Here is a 7,617-nt window from a genome sequence, read left to right as displayed (position 1 = left end):
CGTGGAGCGCAACTTGAACACTCTCATTCAACCCGAGGTATGACTACTCAAACAAATTGAGTATAACAAACAGCCGAAGTTGTTCTTGGCTAGTCTCACTTCACAAAGACACTGCTTTTACAGATGTACTAATCCATGGATAGGCAAACTAAGGCCCGGAGGCCGGATCCGGCCCAATCACCTTCTCAATCCGGCCCACGGGCAGTCCAGGAATCATCTTGTTTTTATATGAGTAGAATGTGTCCTTTTATTTTAAAATGCATCTCTGGGTTATTTGTCGGGCATAGGAATTCTTTCAACCCCCCCCCTCCAAAATATAGTCTGGCCCCCCACAAGGCCTGAGGGACAGTGGACCGGCCCCCTGCTGAAAAAGTTTGCTGACCCCTGTTTGACATCCACAACATCCCGGGATCCAGCAACACAGTTCTAAAAGCATACACTTGGTTAGTCTATGAGGGGTGGATGAGATGAGTGCTTTACAATTTGCATCCCTCCCGCCTTCCAAATCTTGGATTTCAGCTTCCTACATAGCAACCCAGTACAGTGCTTTGGACTGTACAACATTTATCTACATCATTAGTGCTAAGATTCCCACTGTTGATTCCCTCTTCCTCTCCCCCAACTATCTACCAGATTATTTTCTGATAGGCAATAGTTGCTGAAAGAACCTGTCAAGAGCAAAAAATATAAAGTATTCTTGTATTCAGATCCATTTACAGTGGTACCTCGGGTTAAGTACTTAATTTGTTCTGGAGGGCTGTTCTTAACCTGAAACTGTTCTTAACCTGAAGCACCACTTTAGCTAATGGGGCCTCCCGCTGCCGCTGTACCACCACCACACGATTTCTGTTCTCATCCTGAATCAAAGTTCTTAACCCGAGGTACTACTTCCGGGTTAGCAGAGTCTATAACCTGAAGCGTATGTAACCTGAAGCATATGTAACCCGAGGTACCACTGTATGCTATTGAAAAACTTTTGCACTCAACCCCCCGTCAGGAAGAAATTGCTAAGAAGTCCATTCCCATATCCATCACAGGCATGTGCATCTTGTCTCTGAGGTTGGTGAATAATGCCAGGAACAGGTAGGTAGCCGTGTTGGTCTGACGCAGTCGAAATAAAAATAAATAAAATAAAATAAATTGTCCAGTAGCACCTTACAGACCAACTAAGTTTGTTTCGGTATAAGCTTTTGTGTGCCTGAAGAAGTGTGCATGCACACGAAATCTTATACCAGAACAAATTTAGTTGGTCTATAAGGTGCCACTGGACAATTTTAAAAAAAAATTTCCTGAATGCTAGGAACAGACCATATTAGCTGTATGTTACCTCCAGAATCAGAAACAGCAAGTCTCTGAATACCAGTGACTGGGAAACAACAGTGGGTAAGAGCTGCATTCCCATAGCACACCCAATTATCTGTTTTCTTAATTATTGAACCACCCGCTGCATGGATCCCTCCACCCGGCCCTCCTGGAGAAGAATCCTCAACACAACAGGATGTCTGTTCATTCCCCAAGGAATTGGTCCCTTGTAAAGGAATGTTTCCATCTCCTTCCCTGAGACTCGTGCTTGCTGACAGCAGGTGAATTACCATCTTAGGCTAACGCTGATGCTATTCTAGGTTGCATCAGCAGAAGTATAGAGTCCAGGTCAAGGGAAGTCATAGTCCCACTCAATTCTGCTTTGGTCAGACCACAGCTGGAATACTGTGTCCGGTTCTGGGCACCACAATTTAAAAAGGATATTGACAAGTTGGAACATGGGCAGAGGAGGGTGACCAAGGGTCTGGAAACCAAGCCTTATGAGGAATAGTTGAGGGAGTTGAGTATATTTAGCCTGCAAAAGAGGAGTCTGAGAGGAGATACGCTAGCCATCTTAAAATATCTAAATGGAAGATCACATGGAAGATGGAGCAAGCTTGTTCTCTCCTGCTCTGGAGGGTAAGACCCAAACCAATGGCTTCAGCTTACAAGGAAGGCAATTCCAACTCAACTCCAGGAAGACCTTTCTGACAGTAAGAGCTGTTTGACAGTGGAACCTTGGGAGGTTGTGGACTCCTTCATCAGATGGGTTTTTTTAGAAGAGGTTAGATGCCCATCTGTCATGGATGCTTTAGTTGTGATTCCTGCCTTTCAGGGGGTTCCAGCTCTACATTTCTATGGTTCTAGGAGCAGGGCACATCTATAATGCTCCTAAAGGCCTCATCCACCAACGTCTCTGCCTCTCTTAGCTTTTTTCCAGGTCAGCCTTCAACACAAGGGAACAAATATGTTCACAGCAGCGCATTGCACCCCAGAGGCACCCACAACCTCTGCCCAACAAGGGAGATAGTTCTACATGTGACAAAGAGTTCAAAACAGTAGGAATCCTTCACACCCCTGCTGACATTCTACCTGCAAAACTGTTTTTGTAGTTTTAAGTCACTGTACTAAGAGCTTGGGTTTTCTTTAGGTCAAGGAAAGGAGGGGTATAGACCTCATATGGTCTGCTTAACACACCTTGACACTTGGTCAGCTGGGGCCGAGATGCTTCATCAGCTGGGGCTCCTTGAAGCTCATGGAATCGGCCTATACAGTATGTTGTTACCCAAAGTATCCTCCCCCTAGGAGCGGGTGGCGCTGTGGTCTAAACAACTGAGCCTCTTGGGCTTGCTGATCAGAAGTTTGACAGTTCGAATCTGCGATGGTGGTGAGCTCTCGTTGCTCTGTCCCAGCTCCTGCCAACCTAGCAATCTGAAAGCACACCAGTGCAAGTAGATAAATACGTAGGTACCGCTGTGGCAGGAAGGTAAATGGTGTTTCCATGCGCTCTGGCTTCTGTCACGGTGTTACGTTGCGCCAGAAGCGGTTTAGTCATGCTGGCCACATGACCTGGAAAGCTGTCTGTGGACAAATGCCGGCTCTCTTGGCATGAAAATGAGATGAGCGCCACAACCCCATTTGAGTGAACTTAACTGTCCTTTACCTTTAGCTTTTACCTCTCCCCCTAGAGAACCTCATACTTGACCCATTCATAATATGTTAGACTAAGGGTGTGTGGATTGAGACTATGTTATGATTCTGTATGTTCCAACTCACTGTTCCAAAATAAGGAGCATGGGACCAGTGGCGGAGCTAGTCGCTTGAGCATGCCGTGCACCCGGGAGTGGGGTGACCCTCCCACACAGCAGTGTGATCCACCCTGGGGGAATTTTGTTACCCACCTCTGGGATGACACCCAGGGCAGACCCCCACCGCACCCCCCTTCCTACGCCCCTGCACAGGACCCTTAATTCCAGCTTTCAGTTTTATGTGGGCTTAATGGGTGAGGACAGTTTAGTCCACAAAAACTGTCTTGGCTATCCTTGAGCACACATGCTGAAGACAAACACAAAGGGTGGAATTAACAGTAAAAAAAAAAAAAAAGTATTGTTTAAACAGTAACTTACCTATAAATTTGTTTGCTCTGACTCCAGTAAAAATCTGCCGACAGGGAGCAAATAGCTAGCCTGTGCAGCTTTTAAATACGTGCTGAAACCTTTTCTTCTAACAGGTGTATGTAGTCTATTAAGAAAACACCCTTCCCGAACAACTCACAATTTGCAAAGCAGAGAACTTAGAAGTCACATTACAAGCTAAGACGACTAAACTACAACAACAAGATGCATGATTGCTAGATGCCTTGCAGGCACAGTGATAACTAACCAATACAAATTTGGTTCTGGGAAATAGCTAGTTTAAAAAAACCAGGCATAGGCAAACTCGGCCCTCCAGAAGTTTTGGGACTACAATTCCCATCATCCCTGACCACTGGTCCTGTTAGCTAGGGATCATGGGAGTTGTAGTCCCAAAACATCTGGAGGGCCGAGTTTGCCTATGCCCGAAAAGACTGGCAGATGATGTCCAGAGGACAAAGTAGGAAAGACAAATTTACTTCTGGCTGGCTTGATTTCATAATGAAAGCTAGTGTCTTGAAACATGAACAAGTCCTTCCTATGTACTGTCTGGTTAATTAGCTGTAATTATCGATGTAACAATATCTCCACTTGTCTCGTGTATTGTATCCTTCTTATGCGTAAGACAATAAGAAAAGCAATTGTCATCTTAACCCCAATACCATTATTCATAATAGGAAAAACCACTACCACTTACCTGTTCTGGGAAAGCTCAGATGAGTGAGGCTACCATATCACACCCCTTCGTGGATTTGCCTTGTTATGGCAAAGCGGCTTGAATAACTCCAAGAAGCTCTGAGCTATGCCGTGCAGGGCCACCCAAGACAGACAGGTCATAGCCGAGAGTTTAGACTATCTGTGATCCACCTGGAGAAGGAACTGGCAAACCACTCCAGTATTTTGCCAAGAAAACTCCATGGACATAAAAAAGGAGAAGCTTTGAGAATAAAGTGAGAAGGGTCATGGAGAGTCGAACACGACTAAGATGACTAAACAACAACCATATCACAGCTGCATGGATGCTTTGAGTTTTTAAAATCTTTCACCTTTTGTATTTGATCAAAAGCTTTGTATCCAAAAGTCAATACTTTGGATAATGTGTTACTCACATGCTCCCTGTTGGGTTATATATGCAAGATAACTGACCGTTTATTTTGTTTATGGTGATTTTTAAAAAAATCCTTCCACAAGGGTTAACTGAGGTCTGATGTTAAGCTTTGAATGATTTTTACTGGGTAGTTTTGTGTTTTTATTGCTGCAAGCCACGTTGATATATTTTTAATTACACAGCAGTGTACACACACATACAAAAGGCGGCCCTGAAAGAGCAATTAAACATACCTAGGCAATTTCTGAAGCTGTTTCCTCCTTCCCTTTCTAGTATTGCATTTCCTCTACCCCAAATTCCTGCTGCCACACCTGCCAAGGTGAAGCCACCCCATTCCCTCAGTGGCCTTTGCCTGCCCTCCAGCCATAGAAGGGCGGCACCTGAGATGCAACTTAGCCTTCCCAGGTCTCTGGAGAGAGCGATGCTTGCTCCCCAGACCAACCCCAACCACTTAACAGTTTGCCAACCCACAGCTGCTTTCTCCCACAGGGCTGCTTAAGCAGTGACCGGCTACGAGGACTTTTATTCCTGTCGGCCAGCCAGGTAAGTGCCGTAAACAGAGAAGCCGTGCGATTCTTCTGCGCCACATGAGTCCAGTGCCGGATCAAACCCTGTGGAGGCCCCAGGGCAGTCAAAATCTCAGGGACTCCCTCGCAAATTATCTCCTAATACTTGATTGCAATTTTCTTTTGAGATCAAATCAATAATGCTTTATCTTTTGTCGTGGGGCCCCGAAAAGGCGTAGGGTCTGGGCACCTGCTCTGCCTGTTTGGAAATCTAGCACTGCACCAGTCCACGCTGCCATCATAGGGAGCAAAACTGCAGCGAGGCACTCACCTGTCAGAAGGGTTGGCGCGACACTGATGCCCAAATCCAGCACCGCCTGAGCTCTGTGAGTGCAGCTTTCTCCCGATTGAAGTGCAGAGTGTTTGAGGACCGGGACATTTGCAGGGAAACAAAATGCTTGTTTACAAAACTATGGTACTACCAACCTTACTGTATGCTTGTGAAACATGGACCACTTATAAATGCCATCTCCAACTCCTTAAAAGATTCCATCAACAGTGTCTCCAAAAAACTTTACACATCACTTGGGAAGAGAGGCAAACTAATACCAGTATGCTGGAAGAAGCAAAGATCACCAGTGTTGAAGCAATGATTCTTCAACATCAACTTTGTTGGACTGGTCATATTGTGCGGATGCCTGATTATTGTCTTCCAAAGCAACTACTCTATTCCGAACTTAAAAATAGAAAGCGTAATGCCGGTGGTCAAACAAAAGAGTTTTAAAGACTGTCTCAAGGCAAAAAAATTTAAAAATGTAGTATAAGCACCAACAATTGGGAAGCACCTGCCTGCGAGCACTCCAATTGGAGAACAGCCTTTACCAAAGGTGTCATGGGCTTTGAAGATGCACAAACTCAGGACACAAGGGAGAAACGTGCTAAGAGGAAGGCACGCTTGGCAAATCCACACCGTGATCAACTTCCACCCGAAAACCAATGTCCCCACTGTGGAAGGACATGTGGATCCAGAATTGGCCTCCACAGTCACTTACGGAATCACTGCTAAGATAAGGTTACCAGACATCCCCATTTCCCGGGAACAGTCCCCGGATTTACAGATCAGTCCCCTGACAAAATCCACTGAATTTGACTGAAGTTGAAAAGTGTCCCCAGAGTCATTGGGAAAATATCTGGTAATCTTATGCTAAGACTGCGTTCATGGGAGACAATCTTACTCAGTTACAAGTGATCGCCAAAGAAGAAGATAGAGAAATTTAATTTTATTTGCATTTTAATGAGAAGCTACCTAACTCCTACTTCTCCAACCAATATACCAACCTGAACACAGCTATCCTTGTGGATCCAGAATTGTGGATGTGTGGATCCAGAATTGGCCTCCACAGTCACTTACAGACTCACTGTTAAGACCGCGTTCATGGAAGACAATCTTACTCAGCTACGAGTTATCGCCAAAGAAGAAAAAGAAGCTTGACTGTTCCTGTGCGACCAACCTGAGGAAATATTTCATATTCTTCTTTGGCGGCCCAATCGCCTTCTAAATCCGGCCCACGGATGGTCCGGGAATCAGCATGTTTTTACATGAGTAGAATGTGTGCTTTTATTTAAAATGCATCTCTGGGTTATTTGTGGGGCATAGGAATTAGTTCATATATTTTTTCAAAATATAGTCCATTTCCCCATTGCCATTGGTCTGAGGGAGGGTGGACTGGCCCATGGCTGAAAAAGGTTGCTGACCCCTGTCCTAAGTGGTCACAGTAGAATTTTGGGAATTTATTAACTTTTAACAGAATTTGGAGCGGGGCCCCTTCCTAGGAATAGGAAGCACCAAGTTTCTTCCCTGCGGTGTTAGTGCACGCAGCTGTGGTATGTGAATGTCTCAATTGCACGTGCAAAGCTCTTAATTGCATTTGTCTTTCCCATCCAATCTGTGCCCTTCTTCATGGCAGCATTCCATTGGTGAGGGAAAGGCTTTGCCCACCAAATGGTGATGCTTAGACATAGATATCGCAGTTGCACAGAATCGCCCCATAGCCAAGCGACTCTATTTGAGAGATTATTATACGTGAACCTCTGGACTGCCAGTATTTTTCAGGAAGGATTCAAGCGCAGACTGAGAAATTTAGGTCTGCACAGCTAAATTAGTTTAAAGCACTCTGTCTACCCTAGTGCAACAGAGCCACTTTTAAAAAGAATTTGTGAGCATGGGAACACAATGGGGAAATGACATTGAAAAGTGTAGCATGAACAAAGGATTAATGGAATCTCCGTAAACTGACCAAGATGAATCGAACAGAATGAATGCTCAATAAAGACCAGATTTAGTATGAAAATGCTGGCTGCATTAAGATAAATTCAAAAGAGCAAATAATTTTTGATGGATGTTAATAGTGGAAAACCGATTGGAATAGTTATTGTAAAATATGCAGGGATGTACTGTAAGATATGCAAAATGAACCATGGAGAGAGAAGAAGGGAAGTCATTGGATATGTTAAAGTATGTAAAATGTTTGTTGGAAATTGTAAAACAGAAAATTTAATAAAATATATA

This window comes from Podarcis pityusensis, assembly GCF_964106645.2.
Source record: "Podarcis pityusensis genome assembly, chromosome: 7".
In the NCBI taxonomy this organism is placed as follows: Eukaryota; Metazoa; Chordata; class Lepidosauria; order Squamata; family Lacertidae; genus Podarcis; species Podarcis pityusensis.
The sequence above is the reverse complement of the archived record's forward strand: the minus strand, read 5'-3'. Positions refer to the sequence as shown.